Raw genomic sequence first — 20630 nt, 5'->3', positions numbered from 1 at the left:
GAGCTGAATAATGAATAAACAAAGCTAAAGGCCAAATTAGTGATTTGGAAAATAAAACCAAGGACATCTTCCAGAACATAACTCAAAAAGGCAAGAAAATAGAAGATACAAGAGAAAATTTGAGACAATAAAAGATGAAGGAAGTCCAACATTAATTCTACAAGGAAAGAAAACGGAGAAAGGGAATAAAACATTAAAGAAAGATTAGAGGGGGAAATACCTAAGCTTAAGAATGAAATGAATAGTTTCAAAGTAAAAGGGCCCACTGAATGCCAAGAACAGGGTAATAAGCCCCATAGCTAGGGACATCTTAGTGAAAATTCAGAATCCTAACGATAAAAATGTCTATGTGTATGCATATCAAAAGTTTCCAGGAGAAAGCATGTTACCTACTTTAGACTTTTACATAGCTAGATGCCTGAATGTCTTTCAAACAGGGCTACTTTATACATAGTTGGACTCCATGAAAATGAAAATGTGGTAACCCTTGTTCAAAACTTAACAAGTAGTTCAAGATGATAATAACAGGGCATTAAACCAAGCATGGGGCCTTTCTAAGAATGGGGCCACTTATTTTCTTCTACCCCTTTATTTTTAGGTCATTCTCAGCCACCGATGCCTGTTGTATTTCATGCCACATTCTGTCCTGGAGTGCACAGCTCTCATGCCAATAAAGGCAGCCCTGCTTCCAAGTTCTGAGAAGCAAAGACTTTGAAGCTAGAATTCTACACTCGGACGAACTATCCATCAAGGCAAGGGGATAAAGAGAGACGTTTTTGGACTTGTAAAGATTTAGAAAATTTACTTGAAAAATTATTTTGGCAGTTTCCAGAAAAATGAATGACTCCAAGAAAGAAAGTGGCATGAAATACCAGAAGCAGTGGTACCTGAAAATGACCTAAAAATAAAGAAAAATAAGAGGAAATAGGAGATATTGAGGTATTAACGTTTCAGTGAATTTTTTTTTAACACTTCTAAGTTTTAATGGCATTGAATTACATTTTTCTCTATAGAACCAGTCGTGGTTGGTTCAATGGTGAATGATTTTTTTTTCTCTCTCTCTGTTTTCTTTCCAGTGTCTCAGCACTTGAGGATAGAACCAGAGGATGGGAAGTCACCGGCAGCAAAGACATGACGCTGAGGGGGCCAGAGCCCTTTCCCTTTTCCTCCTGTACATTACAGGGAGCGGGACCACAAGCCCAGTCCCCGCCAAGAAAAGGAGGGTCAAATAATATTTAAATAATTATAATATTAGCCAAGCACAGTGGCTCACGCCTGTAATCCTAGCACTTTGGGAGACCAAGGTGGGTGGATCACGAGGTTAGGAGATTAAGACCATCCTGGCCAACATGTTGAAACCCTGTCTCTACTGAAAATACAGAAAAATTAGCTGGGCATGGTGGCGCATGCCGGTAATCCCTGTTACTTGGGAGCCTGAGGCAGGAGAATTGCTTGAACCCAGGAGGTGGAGATTGCCGTGAGACGAGATTGTGCCACTGCACTACAGCCTGGGCAACAGTGCGAGACTCCATCTCAAAAAAAAAGAAAAATAATGCTAATTATAATATTGTAATAGCTTTTAAGATTATTTTTATTCTTAGAATCAATCTATAGTCAAATCACAGGAAAGTATAATTATGGTTACAGAACATAATATAAATATTACAAACCATGATAATATTAAAAAAAAAAAAGGCTAGTAAAGAAATGGAAGGTGAAAAAGAAATAAAAGTATGCAAACTGCATCTACCACAGGAGAGAGTCAGTAGGAACTGCCTGAATTTGATACATTGAGAAATAAAGATCTTAGTATTTTATTTGAAGTTGTAAAATATACCATAGAAGAACTGAAGAAGAACCAAAATAATATATCTAATAAAAACTGATTAGGGAAAATGAGTGACATTATAGATGCATTAAATTCCCTTCCTTCCTTTTTTCTTTCCTTCCTTCCTTCTTTCCTTCTTTCCATCCTTCTTTCCTTCTTTCCGTCCTTCTTTCCTTCTTTCCTTCCTTCCTTCTTTCCTTCCTTCCTTCCTTTTCTTTTTTTTTTCAGGGTCTCACTCTATTGTCCAGGCTGCAGTGCAGTAGCATGATCTCAGCTCAATGCAACCTCTGCCTCCCCGGCTCAGGCAATCCTCCCATCTTGGCATCCCAAGTAACCAGGACCACAGGCATGCACCAACACCCCAGACTAATTTTTGTTTTTGTTTGTTTTTCTTTGTAGAGATGGAGTTTTGCCATGTTACCCAGGCAGATCTTGAACTCCTGAGCTCAAGTGATCCTCCCTCCTTAGCCTCTCAAAGTGTTGGGATTACAGGCATGAGCCATTGCGCCTGGCCTAAATTCTTCATTTTCATGGCAGGGAATTAATAGACACATTCTGCATTGATAAATCAAGAAAGAAAGGTATAAGCAAATTTCAGGTTCTGTAATAACCATCAAAAAATTAAAACAGGAAATCTTGAAAACAGAAACTTCTGGGAAGTGGGACTAAGGGAAGAATTTGGCGAGGGGATTGTGATGTTTCTTTTGCATTTTATACTTTTCTGCATTATTTTAATTTTTCTGTGTGCACACATTCTTTCTAAAACTAAAACTAAGTTGAGCAAGAAAGAAAATAAGAGAGAGAGGGATCAGTAGTATACAGTATGGCAGGATGAACTTGACTTTCTTTCATGATCTACTGGTTACTAAACTGGCAAATCAAAGGAATTAATTGCTACTGTGTCCTAGGCCCCGTTCTAGGAGCTAGGGGTGTAGCCATAAACTTTAACAAGCAAAACAAAACAAAACAACAGTTCTCATGGAATTTGCATCCCAGCTCAGAAAGCTGACATCCTAGGTGGTTAAGTCCTAAAGATATTTCAGATAGGGAATGGGTCAAAGGAGTGCCCAGGGCTAGGGGAATGACATGTTGTTGTTAAAAACTGGGTGACTAGGGAAGGCATCACCAAGAAAGTGACTAAATGATTCAAGGTAGGAAAGTGATGAGGGAGTGGCCGCGTGGATATCCGGAGGGAGTATTACAGACAGAACAGCAAGTGCAAGGGTCCTGGGGCAGGAGTGTGTCTGGTGAGTTTCAGGAACAGCAAAGAGGCCAGAGTGGCTGGAATGGAGAAAGCCAAGGGAAGTATGACAAGGGATGACATCAGACAGGGAAGGACATGGGGCAGGTCATGCAGGCTTTTGGCTCTTTGAAGGACTGTGGTTTTATTCTGAACAAGTTGGCAAGAGATTAGGTTACAAAAAGACTGTGGCTTCCATCTTGCTTTCTCTCTCTTCCTCTTTCACTTTCTCACTTTGATAGAAGCTGGCAGCCACACTGTGAGACGTCCCATGGAGAGGCCCACATGGCAAGGAAATGAAGCCAACAGCCAGTGAGGAACTGAGGCCCTCAGTCCAACAACCCGTGAGGAACCGAATCCTGCCAACAACCACTGAATGAGCTTGGATAAGAACTCCACGCCCCACATCAAGCCAACGACAGCCCCAGCAAACACGTGACTGCAGCCTTGCAAGAGCCCCTGAGCTGGAAGACTCAGCTAAGCCACGCCCAGACTCCTAACCCAAGGAAACTGTGAGATAATAAATATTTGTGGTTTCAAGCCACTCAATTTTGGAGTAATTTGTAATGCAGCAATAGATAACTGACTTAGTCCATTTGTGTTGCTATAAAGGAGTAACTGAGGCTGGGTAATTTATAAAGAAAAGATTTCTTTGGCTCACGGTTCCACAGGCTGTGCAAGAAGCATGCCTCATGCTGCTTCCACTCACGGCAGAAGGTGAAGGGGAGCCGTCGTGTGCAGAGATCACATGCTGAGAGAGGAAGCCGGAAAGAGTGGGTGGACAGGTGCCAGGCTCTTTTTAAACCACCAGCTCTTTCAGGTACTAATACAGCAAGAACTCACTCACTCCCCCATCCAGAGAAGGTGTTAATTGGTCAGGCACCATGGCTCACACCTGTAATCCCAGCACTTTGGGAGGCCGAGGTGGGCAGATCACCTGAGGTCAGGAGTTTGAGATCAGCCTGGCCAAGAAGGTGAAATCCTGCCTCTACTAAAAATGCAAAAATTAGCTGGGCATGGTGGCATACGCCAGTAATCCCAGCTACTCGAGAGGCTGAGGCTGGAGAATCGCTTGGACCCAGGAGGTGGAGGTTGCAGTGAGCCAACATCATGCCATTGCACTCCAGCCTGGGAGACAAGAGCGAAACGCTGTCTCAAAAAATAAATAAATACACGGAGAGGGTGTTAATCTATTCCTGAAGGCTCCGCCCCAATAACCCAAACACCTCCCATTAGGCTCCACCTGCTACACTGGCAGTCAAATTTCAACAAGACGTTTGGAGGGGGCAGTCATCCAAACCATAGTGTTAACTAAGACACCACTGACAAAATTTTAAAACTAATCTGTGCTGGGATTAGAAAAAAGCTTTAATATATAGGGCGTTTGTAATTCTACACACAGAATTAATTATCAAGCAAAATCTTGATGGACAAGAACTTCAATTTGATTAGGCGCCGATCAGAATCAAACCTGCTGTGTACAAATTTACATACCTGATGCTTGGAAGGATTTCCCACAGGTGAGCTTCTGGCTCATACCTAAAATCTTGCTTCTGCTTCATTGTTCACATTCTTCATTTCTAATGACTCATTACTACCTCTGATTACAAACTCTCGCCCTCCACTTCCACGTCCTGGGTGAATCCCATAGTGCACGGGAGGGGTCCTGGCTTACCCAGGTGAGCTGGAGCTGGCTCATTCTAGCTCATGAGCGCTCACTGTTAGTGTTTCAGAAATTTTGGGAGGCAGTTGTTAAACATAGCCATTATTAATTAAATTTTGCAAACTTAAAATTAAATAAGTAATACTAAAAATAAAGATGACAAATACTCCAAACTCATCTCTTCCCAATTATTTCACTATATTTTGCTGTCACTGTGCTCCTGGGGTTATTTACATTCTATTGTATTCATGTGAAATACTATATACCCTGGTGTGCTGCTCTTCCCAACTTCATATTCAGTGGCCATGGACAGCTTGGAATAGGCCACAGTGGGAGTATTTACACTATAGAAATGAGCAAACACTATAGATCTGGTTGTGAAATATCTACTAATGTGCCACTGGCTCAGTCATTCCTGCTCCAGGAGGCTAGCCATAACATAACTATACAGATTTGACGACAATCCACACAAATACATCCCACAAAACCCAAACAAAATGAAACCCCACTCAAATTTCCTTAGCTGGATGCGCACAGTACCTATGGCTACTCATACAGTGCTAGGAGGAGGATAAATATGATGGAGAATAAGTCAGACGGGAAGGAGATAGCTGTTTTAGCCAATGGCAGTTACACTGCCTTTTGAATTGCTTTTTAAAAATGAGATTATGTAACCTCATTGCTCAGACCCCTCCTAGGACACTGGAAGAAGCCCCAGCAAGTGAGAGACCCTGAAACCTAAGCTTCATTAGCCTCGTGGTGCCTCTGCCTCTGCCCTAGCCCTCTCCAGGTGTTTCCACTGTTCTCAATGACTCCTACCTGGGGTTGAACCCAAGGTTTAGGGGAAAGTGGGGGGTGGCTTCTCTATGCTCACTCTGGGAGTCTCAACAAACCAATAAACTTACAGAGCAAGGACTTTGCATTTCCTCTTCCAATCTCCCTATTGGAAAAGAGTTATACCCTTGAGCTCATCTTTCTTTTTTATTTTGAAATGGAGCCTTGCTCTGTCTCCCAGACTGGAGTGCAGTGGCATGACCTCGGCTCACTACAGGCTTCGCCTCCTGAGTTCAATCGATTCTCCTTCCTCAGCCTCACGAGTAGCTGGGATTACAGGTGTGTGCCACCAGGCCCAGCTACTTTTGTATTTTTAGTAGAGATGGGGTTTTGCCATGTTGGCCAGCCTGATCTTGAACTCTTGACCTCAAGTGCTCACCTGCCTCGGCCTCGAAAACTGCTGAGATGACAGGTGTGGGTCACTGTGCCTGGTCCAGTAAGAACTCTTTTCTAAACATGACCACAATACCATTATCAACGAAAACCAGTCTCCCTGTTGGAAAAGAATTACACTCTTGTGCTCATCTTGCTTTTCTTTTTTGAAGTGGAGTCTCGCTATGTCACCCAGGCTGGAGTGCAGTGGCGTGATCTCAACACACTGCAGCCTCCACCTACCAGTTTCAAGTGATTCTCCTGCCTCAGACTCCTGAGTAGCGGGGATTACAGGCCTGTGCTACCACGCCCGACTAATGTTTTGTATTTTTATTAATAGCAGAGATGGGGTTTCCCGTGTTGCCTAGGCTGGTCTCCAATTCCTAAGCTCAAGTGATCTGCCCACCTTGGTCTTCCAAAGTGCTAGGATTACAGGCATGATCTTTCTTTTTCCTCATCTTTTCCTGGCCTCATCTTTCTTTTTCCTAGGTGCCCTATCCTTCTCAGTGACATTAAGCCCCAGTCTCTTGTTCTAATGGCACTAATGGCAAACAAAAATGACCCAAAAAAACTTCTGGAAAAGAATCCTTGCTGACTTATCAAGAAGGAAAATACAGCCGTATTTCAAAAATGATCATTCAGCTACAGAATTCTTCTATAGGGGTTCACATAGAGTAGGGGTCAGGACTGAACCCCAGGTTTGGAAGCTGCAGGGAGGCAGATTTTAATTTGGTATGAACAAGCGCTCCATCATCTGATTCATTTTAAAAAAACTCAGTTTTTCCAAGCAGAAGCTGGAGAACTAGTCTGACGATATTCATTCACACGCCGGATAAAGTTCTGAAGTAGATGATTTTAAGTCTCCACCTAATCCCACGCTCTCTAATATTTTCACTATTAGGATGGCAAACACACCACCAGCTTTAACACATCTTTTATTTTAACAATGTAAAACTAAATTATCATTCAAAATATACTTCATAACTTAGATAGAGCTATAGCTAAGTAATTTTCCTTTAAAATTTTATCTGGAAAAGATCTGACATGATTGAAAGACACAACAAAAACAAAAATTCCCCAAGCTCCAAGATTTGAAATTCGAGAAAAATGTTCCAGGTCTCAGTATGAAATGATCCAAAATAGGCAATATAATTTTCACATCTCTTGGAAAAATACTGAGTCATATTGCCCACCCACATCTTACAAAAATAACAGAAATCCAATGATTCAAGCGAGATACACTCTGTCATTGTCTGAAGCAAACATTTGAGTCATTCTGGAAAATTAGGAGCAAACGCTTGTCAGTGACAGAAGTTTTTTAATTCCACATCCCAAGGAAAATTTTGCAATGACAGGCTCTTTCCAGCCCCAGACATGCCTTTTCCTTACACCCTCGAATACCTTAGGGCTGGATACCGCCCTCCCTCACAAGAACAACAAACATCACGCGCGGAGCAGGCTGCGCTGAGTGGGTGACGTCATTCATTCACGCGGAGCACAGCCACACATCCAGCGAGCAGGGCTTAGGACTCCATCAACAGTCCTCGGGCAAGGCCAGTGGGCGGGAAAGGCTTCCTGGAGACCCTCACAGCCCACAGGACCAAAGGAGGCCCTTCTTCATCCACTCTGAGCGCCTTGTCCTGCAGACTTCTCTAATGTCAGAAGCAACAGCCTAACCCTCCATCTGTGATTTTACGACTCCCTCCCTCCCTCTTCCTGGCCAGCCCTGTTCTATCTCATATCCCTTTTCCTTGCTTGTATGCCTTTTATCTCGTGCTCTCCATGAACTCCTTTTTATTTATTTATTTATTTATTTATTTATTTATTTATTTATTTATTTGAGACAAGGTCTTGCTCTGTTGCCCAGGCTGAGGGCTACAGGCATGTACCACCATGCCCTGCTAATTAAAAAAAGAATTTTGGCAAGCCTGTAATCCCAGCACTTTGGGAGGCCGAGGCGGGTGGATCACGAGGTCAAGAGATCGAGACCATCCTGGTCAACATGGTGAAACCCCGTCTCTACTAATACAAAAAATTAGCCGGGCATAGTGGCGCGTGCCTGTAGTTCCAGCTACTCAGGAGGCTGAGGCAGGAGAATTGCCTGAACCCAGGAGGCGGAGGTTGCAGTGAGCCGAGAATGCGCCATTGCACTCCAGCCTGGATAACAAGAGCAAAACTCGGTCTCAAAAAAAAAAAAAAAAAAAAAAAAAAAATTTTGACTGGGCACGGTGGCTCATGCCTGTAATCCCAACACTTTGGGAGGCTGAGATGGGCAGATCACTGGAAGTCAGGAGTTTGAGACCAGCCTGACCAATATGGTGAAACCCCATCTGTACTAGAAATACAAAAATTAGCTGGGCATGGTGGCAGGCACCTGTAATTCCAGCTACTCAGGAGGCTGAGGTAAGAGAATCACTTGAACATGGGAGGTGGAAGTTGCAGTGAGCCAAGATGGCACCACGGCACTCCAGCCTGGGTGACAGAGTGAGATTCAAAAAAAAAAAAAAAAAAACTACTTTTTTTTTTTTTTTAGAGACAAGGTCTCACTATGTTGCCCAGGGTGGTCTTGAACTCCTGGCCTCAACTGATCCTCCCATCTCTGCCTCCAAACATGCTGGGATGACAGGTATGAACCAACAATTCTGACCAGACTCTTCTCTGCTTCTTCCTACAAGCTTAGGGTTCCCTGTGCATTGCCCAGCAGAGTGTCTGATGGCAGTAACAGCTGGGTGAATGTTTGCCTGGAGAAAATGACAACAAAAACAAAATAAATTCTACATAAGCTGTCTCTGAGCCTGTTACTCCTAAAGGAACAGACCTAGCCTCCTCCCACTGACCATTTTTTTTTTTTTTTTTTTTTGAGATGGAGTTTTGCTCTGTTGCCCAGGCTGTAGTAGAGTGGTGCGATCTTGGCTCACTGCAACCTCTACTCCCAGATTCAAGAAATTCTCCTGCCTCAGCCTCCCAAGTAACTGGGACTACAGGTACAAGCCACCGCATTCAGCTAATTTTTGTATTTTTAGTAGATACGGGGTTTTACCATATTGGCCAGGCTGGTCTCTGAACTCCTGACCATGTGATCCGCCTGCCTCGGCCCCTCAAAGTGCTGGGATTACAGGCGTTAGCCACCACACCCAGTCACCTCCCCATTTCTTCCCAGAGGAATTTTGGTGCTTCCGGTTTTCCCATTCTCCATCACTCCCCAATCCTTCACCGATAGGGACATCACTGAGATGGCTCCCAAATGGCACCAATGGCCTCCAGGAGCCTTGTGCCTGGCTTCCTTTGGCTCCTGTCTGCAGCACTGGACAGTGACAGCAACCCATTCATTCTCTCTGAGAATTCTTCATCTGATGGAGCATCTCTGGTTTTCCTTGTAATTCTACCAGCTGATGTCTGCACAGCCCTTTCATGGCATCATCTTCCCCTTTGTCACGTCTTTGCTGATTCCTCTTTATTTCCACTTTCTCTACACTGCAGACCTCCTCCTCTCCCCTCAAAGCCTCTACTTGGTCCTGCTGATGATGCCCAAATCCCCCACTTCCCAGCTCCGTTCTCGCTGCCCCCAGAACTTTGCCCTCAGCCCCGCAAACTCTTCCTACAGTCTTCATATTTGCCCATAACTGAGGCTGCTCCACTTCCTTAATCCCATGGCAAGCACCTCTCTTCTTCCTGTCACAGGGCATCAACCTCCCATCTTTTTTGACTCTTATGTAGGCCTTGCTGACCTGGCTACAAACACCCTCATCCCAGTCACATGCAGAAGATACAGTCTTTCCCAGGTTCTCAGAATTCTTTCTTTAAAATCGCTTTCCCAGGCTGAGTGCAGTGGCTCATGCCTGTAACCCCAGCACTTTGGGAAGCCAAGGTGGGCAGGCCATGAGGTCAGGAGATTGTGACCATCCCGGCCAACATGGTAAAACTCCGTCTCTACTAAAAATACAAATATGTTACTAAAATTCGACTAAAAATTTTGTTTTTGCTGGACGTGGTGGCGCATACCTGTAGTCCCAGCTACTCCAGAGGCTGAGGTAGGAGAATCGCTTGAATCCGGGAGGTGGAGGTTGCAGGGAGCCGATATCACATCACTGCACTCCAGCCTGGCAACAGAGTGAGACTCTGTCTCAAAATAGATAGACAGATGATAGATAGATAGATAAAATTGCTTTCCCATAGATCCCCTTTCTCCCATCCCTTGCACATCCCCCACCCCCAACTCTGGCATTTCCTGCCATTCACCTGGATTCTTGCAGTCCCCACCCCCGGCACTGTCTCCTGAGTTTGAGCCTTTCCCTCCTCCAGTTGAGCCCAAAGCACCTCACTGATCTGCTGCGCACTACCCATGACACTTCGGTGGGACCTCGTCCTCCCAGAATAAAATGTACTTCCTTAGCCTAGTATTCAAGCTCCCCCAGCAGAAGCAGTGGCAACAACAAAAAACAACAAAACATTATAAATAAATCCGGCCCAAACCTATTCGGTCAGCAGCATTGGAAGCAGAATGTAGTGCCTAAGAGCTCGGGCTTGGACTCCAGAGCCAGACTGCACTTTCTAGTAGTGTGTTGTTGAGCAAATCATCTGACTTCTCTGGGCCTCAGTTTCCTTAGCTGCAAAATGAGGCTGAACAACAACATTGCCGAGGATAGGCAAGCATACGCAGATGAAGCAGTTAGAGCAATGCCTGGCATATTGTAATTGCTCAATGAATGGTCGTTAGCATTATTTCTCAACCTGCTCTCCCACTGATCCCAGACATGAATCTGTTCACCTGCCAGTCCAATTGACCTGCTCAGGGTTTTTTCCTTTCTGTGCTTTGCCTATGTGAACCTGTCCACAAGAAATGCCCACACTGCTCCTTGTCTCTGTCGACTGAAAGCCCTTAAGGTCAAATTCAAATGCTACCTTCTCCATGAAGCCCTATTTAATGTCTCCTCAGCTGGAAGAGTTAGTGAGGCCTCTTTCCTGGTGCTTCTCATCTTATGCCTATTATTATGGGTAATGTGTCTGTCTATGCTACTGGATTGTCTTTGGCCCTTAAGGACAGAAAATCCTAATTAATTTTTCTATTCCTACATAATCATTTCATCTCAGACATTATGTTTTTCATTTCTGAAAGTTTAAATGTGGTTCATTTTTATAGCTTCCATGTCTTTCTTTATTAAGCTCATATTTTTCTCTATCTTCTTGAACGCTGGGAGTATATTTATAATTTATAACATCTGTTTTAATAGTCTTGTCTACAGATTGTATCATCTGTGTCATTTCTGAGTCTGTTGCTATTGATTGATTTTTCTCCCCATGATGGGGCATCTTTTCCTGCGTTTTCACTTAACTGGTAATTTTTGCTTGGATGCTAGACATTATCAGTTTTAATTTATTGGGTGCTGGAGTTTTTGTGTTTCTTTAAATATTTTTGCACTTTACTCTGAGTTGCAGTTAAATTATTGAGAAAGAGTTTGATCCTTTCAAGGCTGGGTTTGAAGCTTTGTTCACGGGGTTCAGAACAGCTGTTCTCTCAGCTGGACCTGATTTGGTCCCTGAGATAATACCTTTTTGAGAACTCTACTCAGTGGCCTGTATTTCTGCTCTGGCTGGCAAGAGCAGAAACTATTCTCAGCTCTGTGTGGGCTCTGGGGGTTGTTCCTCCTGTTCTTTCCGAGTCATTCTCTTCCCAGCCTCTGGTTGTTTCCTCATAAACAATCACTGATCAATACTCAGATGAAGAACTCATGAGGAGCCCTCCACGGGTCTTCAGAGTCTTCTTTCTCAAGCTGTATGTGTGTATGCACGATGCTTTCTCCTCTCCATTACTCTACCCTGCAAATTCCAGCCACCTTGGCTTTCCCAAACCCTGAAGTCTTCTTCCTCAAGGACACCAATGGGCTCCATTTGAGTTCCTCCTCCCTGCACTAAGAACCAGAAACTCTCTCCAGGTAGTAATCCGGGGGAATTGCATGCTTCCCCTCATGTGTTTCCATTCTTTCAGTTTTCATTGTCCTGCACTGCCTGTTGCACAATGTCTGAAAACAGTTCATTCATATATTTTGTCTGGTTTTCAAATTGTTTTAGGTGGGAGGGAAAATCTGGTCCCTGCTTCTCTATTATGGCTAGAAGCAGAAGTTTATCTCTACATAACACTACGAAGCATGCTTTGTTCATCTAAGTGATCAATAATACTATAAAATAGCATTTTAGCTGGGTGTGGTGGCACACACCTGCAGTCTTACCTTCTTGGGAGGCTGAGGTAGGAGGATCACCTGAGCCCAGGAGTTTGAGGTCTCAGTGAGCCATAATCACATCACTGCACTCCAGCCTGGGTGACAGAGAAAGACCTTGTCTCAAAAAATAAAATATAATTTTTTATTTCTAATTTTAAAATTAATCTAGCACAGAAAACTTTTTAACTACAGAGAAATACAAAGAAAAAACCAGTTCACACATAACCTTCCACGTTTTGCTATATGATCTTCCTTTCTTTATAAGTACATTGCTCTTATTATGAATACACATATGAATATATTTTTATTATTATTATTTACTCAGTAAACACTGTTAAATGGATACCAGTGAATTGGCGCTAAAGAGTTAGGTACCATGCACAGGAATTCTGAGAGTCCCCTTAACCCTTAGGTGGGAAACAAAAGGCTGCTTAGCAGGTAGAGACAGCTGCTTAATAAGGAAGCCCCTCTACGGGAGGTTACATAAGGAATTTGGACAACCAAAGTCTAAATACAGACCCCAAACCTGATTAACTTTTGGCGTGTGGGTTGCCCTAAGTTGGCAGGGCACAAAGCCTCTCTTTCCACAACAAAATTTACTCCTTGTCCAGGAAAGGCAGGTAGAGAGAGTGTCTGATTACATGCTGAGAGAGTGGAGTGTAGGCACCTAGCCTCACTGAGGTCATGCTCCATTTACCCCAGCGGAGAAAAGGCCATCTTTAGAGTCCCCTGACTTCATGGGTAAAATATCTTTCACTCCCTACAGGAGTGTGTGCCCTGCTCCCAGCAAGCAGACCACGAACATTGGTTGGAATAGTAAATGGAATACATGAATAGGATAATAGAAGGTCTCTGAGATGCCAAGTCTTTTTCTGGAAAGCTCTGCTTGTCTGTGAGAGTTTTACCTTAGCAAAGCATTTTGTCAGCTCTGCCCACACCAAATCTGAGATGTTTGGCATGCATTCCACAGGGACACAGAGGCCGAATTAATTAGTTCACAGATGCAGAAGTTTGTGTTAGCCTTTCAGTTTTCAATTATCTGACCTACAACTATTGTTTAGGTGACCAAGCTGGTGTCTTTTGATTCCTGCCATTGACCTCTGACCTCTGATTGCTTTTGGTGGCGTTCTCCGAGTAGTGGGGGAGAGTAGGGCACGGAAGGAAGCTCAAGTGTCTACCAAGCAGAAGTAGAAGAAATATTCTTTTGATGAGAATCCAATAAAAAAGCCTAAAAATATATAGCAACAAAATACAGAAGAGAGAAAGAAAGAGAGAGAGGAGAGAAAGCAGCAGAGTCTTCTTTTACATTGAACACAGAGGATGAACACAGCCAAGCAACCTCAGATCAAACAGGCTCAGCCAAACACGGGAGAAAATCTTACAGGCAATAATGAGATCTGAGTTCTCATTGACAGAGCTAAAGCAAGAACTCCTATGTCCCCCTCTTATCTCACGGGAGGCAGGCAGGATCCTGGGGTATTGAGTGCACAGGCTCTGTGTAACAGATTAGAGTTCTCATCCCAGCTTCACCCCCTCATACCAGCATGGCCTTGGGCAAGAGCCTCACCTGCAAGGTGGGGGTGAATTTAATAGCATCTGCCTCATGAAGTTGTTGTGAAGATTCAATGAGGTGACAGCCGTGCGCAGTGGCTCACGTCACTAATCCCAGCACTTTGGGAGGCCAAGGTGGGAAGATCAGTTGAGGTCAGGAGTTCAAGACCAGCCTGGCCAACATGGTGAAACCCCCATCTCTACTAAAAATACAAAAAAATAGTGATATGCACCTGTAGTCTCAGCTACTCGGAAGGCTGAGGCAGGAGGATCACCTGAATCTGTGAAGCGAAGGTTGCAGTGAGCCGAGATTGCACCACTGTGGGACAGAGCAAGACTCCATCTCAAAGAAAACAGGAGGGAAATGTTTAGAATGTCTCTGGCACTCAGTAAATCTCAATAATGTTAGTAAATGTTAGCTATTATTATTCTCTTTTCCAGAACTTTTTCTTTGCATATTTGATGTTTTTTAAAGAAATTATGAGGGCCAGAGTTTTTGATTGTAACAAAAAGTTGAAGCTATGATGAAACAGATGTTTCTCAGGGCGGGGGGGGGAAGGAACTGAGAAATATAGGGAATAAAATATATTAAACGTGAAATATACATGAATGCCATTTTGAAATTACTTTGATATTTGGAAACATTAAAAGGTATTGAAACTTGCTCATAGAAGATGTTATATAATGAATGTAAAAGTCTGTCTTACCTAAGCATTAACTGTAAATCAATCAGTTGAGTTTTCTGCTGACTTACTGTTATACATTTTGAATTCTTGTAAATGGAGCTATAGCTAAGACGTTGAGGAAATCTAAGTTGTCAGTTTTCACCTATTTATGAGAATCAGGCAAAATCTAAGAGCAGGGGGCAGAAGTCAGCCTTACGGTAAAACAAAGAAAGTCATTATGTTCTTTGTACTCAGTGCCCTCCACTCTGTCAAAAAGATACAGAAAGTCCCAGTTTCCAGAAAAGAAGATGAGAATAAAATGAACCCAGATTCGCAGAAAACGTCTTTTTTTTTCCACTTGTCTAATCAGTCTTGTTTTGTGTGCTGCCACTGGCATAGATGCCTGGCTTTCTGTTTCATTTTGATCACTTTCAAGGATTTTGGAAGAATGACATTTTCTCCAAATTAAAATTAATCGCCATTATTCCCATGCTATGTAATTTATTTGGTCACTCAATAAATATTTATGAAGGACCTCCAGGGTGCCAGGACCTGTGGTTGGGGACACAAAGACACGTGGTCCCAGCCCTGGTAGAGAGAGCCTTGTAGAGAGGTGAGTGGACTGAGCCGTGGCCAACCTTGAGAGAGAAGGGTGCTCGGGGACGGTGCCCTTCCCAAGGGAGAAGAAACTGATTACTGGGAGGGTCAAGAACTTTCAGGGCACATTTGAGCTACAATACATTTTCCAAATAGACCTTTCTTTTTCATATTCTCTAGGACCTGGGGGACTTGGAAGTGGTTAGGGGCCACTACCTGCAAAAGTCTCACCCAAACATGGTAGCAATAACTTTACAATCTCAACATTAGCTGATACCATCTGTGTTATTCATTAAGAAACACCTGACAGAAATGTTGAGCCTCACCCACCCATTTCCTCTCTCAGTATATGTTGCATGCCTATTTGCCCAACCAAATGGAATTATGCCATTAGAATAACTTAGAATTATCCTGATTACCTTCAGTGAGTTCCCTATATTGGACCCACAAGTCATTCTTATTAAGGACAATGGTTCTGACATCCAGAACTCCTTAGGGAACTTCATGTTTAAAGAGATTCTTTGCTTGTAATTAACTCCCACAGCATCTTAACGGGGGATCACTACCAAGATTCAATACAGAGTTTCAGTGCCATTTTTATTCCAGATTTTCTTTTATTTTTATATCTTTTTGGTTTTGTTTTTTTGTTTCTGTTTTTCAGATGGAGTCTTGCTGTGTCGCCAGGCTGGAGTGCAGTGGCGCGATCTTGGCTCATTGAAACCTCTGCCTCTTAGGTTCAAGTGATTCTCATGCCTCAGCTTCCTGAGTAGCTGGGATTACAGGTGTGCATCACCGCACCCAGCTAATTTTCTGTATTTCTAGTAGAGATAGGGTTTCCCCACATTGGCCAGGTTGGTCTCAAACTCCTGACCTCAGGTGATCTGCCTGCATTGGCCTCCCAGGGTGCTGGGATTACAAGCATGATCCACTATATCTGGCCTTGTTTTTGTTTTCAAGACAGGGTCTCACTATATCACCCAAGCTAGAGTGCAGTGGCACAATCCCAGCTTACTGCAGCCTCAGCTTCCTGGGCTCAGGTGATCCTCCCGCTTCCACCTCCTAAGTAGCTGAGACCACAGGTGTGAGCCATCACACTTAGCTAATTTTTTTAACTTTTAGTGGAGACAGGGCTAGTCTTGAACTCCTGAGCTCAAGTAGTCCTCTCACCTCGGCCTCTCAAAGTGGTGGGATTACAGGCATGAGCCACTGTGCCTGGCTTCTTTTTTTTTTTTTTTTTTTTCTGTTGAGACAGAGTCTTGCTGTTGCCAGGCTGGAGTACAGTGGTGCAATCTCAGGTCATTGCAACCTCTGCCTCCTGGGTTCAAGTGATTCTCCTGCCTCAGCCTCCCAAGTAGCTGGGCATGTGCTAATTTTTGGATTTTTAGTAGAAATGGGGTTTCACCGTGTTGTCCAGGATGGTCTTGATCTCTTGACCTGGTGATCTGCCTGCCTTGGCCTCCCAAAGTGCTGGGGTTACAGGTATGAGCCACCGCACCCAGACTCCTCTTTTTATCTCTTCTTGAAGATGGTATCTACCAAGTGACTTTTACGGGACTGACAAAAGGTCACAGCTTAGAAATTAGTTAGGACAAGGAAGGATGTGAAGGTTCATGAATTGGTGTGGAAATGCCAAGCACAGGTGGAAGGGGGATGAGCGAATAGGCAGCGTCAAAGCTCTAGGTCCTCCGAGTGGGCTCCCTGGGTTCCAGAAGCAGGGAACCAGGGCAGAGGGTGAAAAAGAAGTCAGACCCCTTTACTGCCAGATCCACTTCTTTCTCCATGTGAACACTCCACAGACTTCCAGAAGTATTAGTGTCTCTGCACTAGTGTCCCCAGATTTAGGGACAAATAGATGTCTTGAGTTCCCAGAGGAAACAGATTCTGAGGTGAGACTGGATGCAGAGCATGGCCTCAGGATCTGTCACTGATAAGGAGTGAAGGGAACAGATGGGGCAGAGGAAGGAGCCTCAGTCAATCCCAGGATCCCACAGGGAGCTCTGGAGCTGGGATGGCCCTTCAGAGCTGTCCTGAATTGGAGCTAGGAGACCATACCCGGGCATTGACCAGTCCTTAATATGGGCTGCCCTGGAGGGACGGGGTGACCTTCAGCAAGGAGGGCAATTCCTGGAAAGGGACTCAACTAATAGCAGCCATCAGCCACCCATGTCCGCAGCAGCTGGGAGAATGAGCACCCACAGAACCCAATACTGAGGATGGGTCATATACATAACAAAGGATCAGTGGTTGCCTGTTCTCATTTTGTTTCACATTATTTTAATTTTTTAATGCAATGCTTCACAAATTTGCCTGTCATCCTTGCACAGGGGCCGTGCTAATCTTCTCTGTATCCTTCCAGTTTTTTAATACATGTATATGTGCTGTCAAAGCGAGCGCTTGTTTCACATTAGATGATAAAGGTGTTGAGGGAAAGACTTGCTCTTCCAACTCACGTATCCCCTACAATGCACTTGCTCACGATAAGATCAGGGCCTCCCCAGACAGGATTACCAGCTGCACCTGTAATGCCCATAGCTAACATCCTTCCTGCCACAGGGATGCCGGCATAATAAACAAGGCTGCAGAGGAGCGTCATCTTGGCTTGGGATCCTTTGTCTTTCTAGATAGCTGAAAATCAGGAGCTGAGGGCCACAGAGCACTCAGAATCCTCACCAACTGCTGAGCCAGAACCTTTAGCACTGTGGGTCTCAGAGAGTGTTCCTGGAACCAGCTATCTTGGCATCACCTGGGAACTTGATAGAAATGCAAATTCCCAGGCCCCATCCCAGACTTACTGAGCCAGAAACTCCTAGGGTGGGAGGGACAATCTGTTCTGACAGCTCTCTCAAGGTTGAGACGTTAGGCTTCAGCAAAGCGTGGGCAAGGGCAGCCTGGGAGCCATGGCTCTGCACCAGCCCTCGCCTGGGCAAGGCAAGGAACAGGACAGGAGCAGGCAGGAAAGAGTATCGGAGGTCAGCGTGTCCAAGAGCAAGCCCTGGCCAGGGGGCAAGGCGGAGGAGCCAGGCAGGCCCTGCCGCTCAGCACAGCCGCAATGCCAATGCCACCAGAGGCGTGACAAAGGTGCCTGTCGGCGACCCTCCTCCATTCTGTTCTAAGGGTCTCTGTGCTGGCTGTCAGTTCCTTTTTGTAATTGAAGGGAGGTGCACTCCCTTTCATTCTGGGTGCTACTTCCTTGGCTGAGAAAACAACAAGCTGCAGCCCAAGCCGCTCCCCTCTGTGAGAAAGAGAAGTGAAAGAGGCTGTGGGCTGGGCAACAGGAGGCTGACTGCGAGCGACCTGCAGATGCCAAGGCTTTGCTGGGTTACTCCGGCAGCACAACAGCTACTAAGAAAACCAAAGTGGCTCTCTCATTAGCCAGTTCCTGGAAAAGGAATGGTTCCATTTCTACAACCACTCAAGCAGCAGGGATTTATTGAAACCGATCCATGCTCAGGCCCCAGAGGACACAGTCCCTGCCTGAAAGACACTAGAGCCTAGTTAAGGAGAGGAGAGTAACTCACCTGAAAAAATCAGCAAACGGACCTAACCTGTATAATTCGGGGCTAAATTGTGTGAGACAGTCTCAAGGTGCAGTCTGTCGGGGAAGAACTCACCATGAAGACCCCCGATGATCACAAAGAGGAGGCCAGAAGTGAGGAAAGTCTTCAGAGGCCAGGATAGGGTGTGGTGTGGGGGTGGGGTATGAAACTGCAGGAACAGAAGCCTGGAGGCAGAGACAACAGTCAAATATCCGGCATCGCTAAAGCCCTGCACCTGAGCCAGGCACGTGGGTCGAGGCTCCCTCTAGAAGCCCCCTCAACACAGTTGCCACATAAAAGACAAGATGTAGCCGGGCGTGTTTGCTCACACCTGTAATCCCAGCACTTTGGGAGGGTGGATCACGAGGTCAGGAGATCAAGACCATCCTGGCCAACATAGTGAAACCCCATCTCTACGAAAAAAATACAAAAATTAGCTGAGTGTGGTGGTGCACACCTGTAATCCCAGCTACTCACTTGAATCTGGGAGGCTGAGGTTGCAGTGAGCCGAGATCGCGACACCACACTCCAGCCTGGTGACACAGTGAGACTGTCTCAAAAAAAAAAAAAAAAGACAAGATGCTCAGTTAAATATGAATTTCAGCTAATCAGTAAATAATGTTTACCATAGGTATGCCTCAAACAGTTCGAGGCTTTTTTTCTAAAATATCTGGCTGAGTATCGTGGCTCACGCATGAAATTCCAACACTTTGTGGGGACCGAGGCAGGAGGATCGGTTGAGTCCAGGAGTTTGAGACCAGCTTGGGTAACATGCTGAGACCCTATCTCTACAAAAAAAATACAAAAAGTAGGTGGGCATGGTGGCGCACGCTGGTAGTCCCAGCTACTCAGGACATTGAGGTGGGAGGATCGCTTGAGCCGAGGAGGTCGAGGCTGCTGTGAACCATGACTGCACTGTCACACTCCAGCCTGGACAATAGAGTGAGGCTCTGTCTAAAAAATAAATAAAATAGGCTGGGTGCGGTGGCTCACACCTGTAATCCCAGCACTTTGGGAAGCCGAAGTGGGAGGACCACCTGAGGCCAGGAGTTCGAAACCAGCCTGGCCAACATGGCGAAACCCCGTCTCTACTAAAAATATAAAAATTAGTCAGCCATATCAGTGCACATCTGTAATCCCAGCTACTAGGGAGGCTGAGGAAGGGGAATTGCTTGAATCCAGCAGGCAGAGATTGCAGTGAGCCGAGATTGCACCATCGCACCCCAGCCTGGGTGACACAGCGAGACTCCATCTCAATAATTAATTAATTAAAATATTATCCATTGTTTAACTGAAATTCAGATTTACCTAGGCATCCTGTATTTGATTTGCTAAACCAAGCAACCCTCCTCCTGGAGTAGTTATATTTTACAGTTGCACACTTGATCCTTAGCACTCCCTATGAGGCAGCTCTCTTATCGCCATCACCCCCATTTCACAGGTGAGAAAACTGAGCTACAGAGTTGCCACAGCCATGCAAGTAGCATGTCTGTTTCCACAGTCTGTGCTCCTAATCCTCTAGGCTACTACCAGAGTTTGGGGTCCATCAGTCCTTGATCCAGTCAGAGTGTGGCTCTGCCACTTCTTAGGTATATGACCTTTGGCAAGTCACTTAACCACACTGAGCCTCGGTTTCCCCTTCTGGGAATAATAGCAATTCCAGACTTACAGGGTTTTGTGAGACTAAGTGAGGTAATTGAACAAATGGGAAGTGATTCATACATGGTATTTTGATGATGATGATGACGATAAGCCTTGGAGCATGTAGACTCACTGATGAGACTAGAAAAAAGGACACACCTGTGCAGACTCTGGGCCCATTCCCTTGCCTTCACATGCCTGCCTCCACCCTAGGCCTCTCCCGGCTCCTTACCCATACACACAGGCCCGGCCCCAGGCCCCGTGTATAACAGGCTTCCTGCCTAAAGTCACCAGGAGCCTCAGAGCCCAGAGTTCCTGTTGCTGGTGGCTGGAGATTACTGCCCAGACTTCTAGCCCACGTTCCCCACTATAAGCAGTCCAGGATTTTCTACTTGTCCGACAGCCCCTTTGATCACTGCCCAGGTGTGCCTACATCCTAGTTCTTGCTGCCACCAGGAAAAAATCCAACCCATGGAGCATTGTGC

The 20630-nt window shown here is 45.0% G+C and overlaps 1 long non-coding RNA gene, 1 other non-coding gene and 1 pseudogene across 2 annotated transcripts in view; 1 reads left to right on the top strand and 2 right to left on the bottom strand.

Annotated features, from left to right (window-relative positions):
• The window catches only part of LOC105713744 (uncharacterized), a 153050-nt gene extending 149064 nt beyond the window's left edge, over nucleotides 1-3986 (top strand). Inside the window, exons 3-4 of the long non-coding RNA XR_010341377.1 lie at nucleotides 1077-2409; nucleotides 3311-3986. This is a non-coding gene — a long non-coding RNA (uncharacterized LOC105713744). The remainder of the gene's footprint in view (nucleotides 1-1076; nucleotides 2410-3310) is intronic.
• LOC135274457 (small nucleolar RNA SNORA57) lies at nucleotides 1074-1223 on the bottom strand. Its single transcript, XR_010342285.1, has one exon. It is a non-coding gene; the product is annotated as a small nucleolar RNA SNORA57 (small nucleolar RNA).
• Nucleotides 3987-17247: 13261 nt separating the features above from the next.
• Nucleotides 17248-17345, bottom strand: LOC135274304 (U6 spliceosomal RNA; annotated as a pseudogene).
• Nucleotides 17346-20630: the final 3285 nt, after the last annotated feature.

This window comes from Aotus nancymaae, unplaced genomic scaffold (assembly GCF_030222135.1).
Source record: "Aotus nancymaae isolate 86718 unplaced genomic scaffold, 86718_ANA_hifiasm-v0.15.2.pri h1tg000002l, whole genome shotgun sequence".
Lineage (NCBI taxonomy): Eukaryota > Metazoa > Chordata > Mammalia > Primates > Aotidae > Aotus > Aotus nancymaae.
Note: the sequence above shows the minus strand (reverse complement) of the source record. Positions and strands in the feature narration are given on the sequence as shown.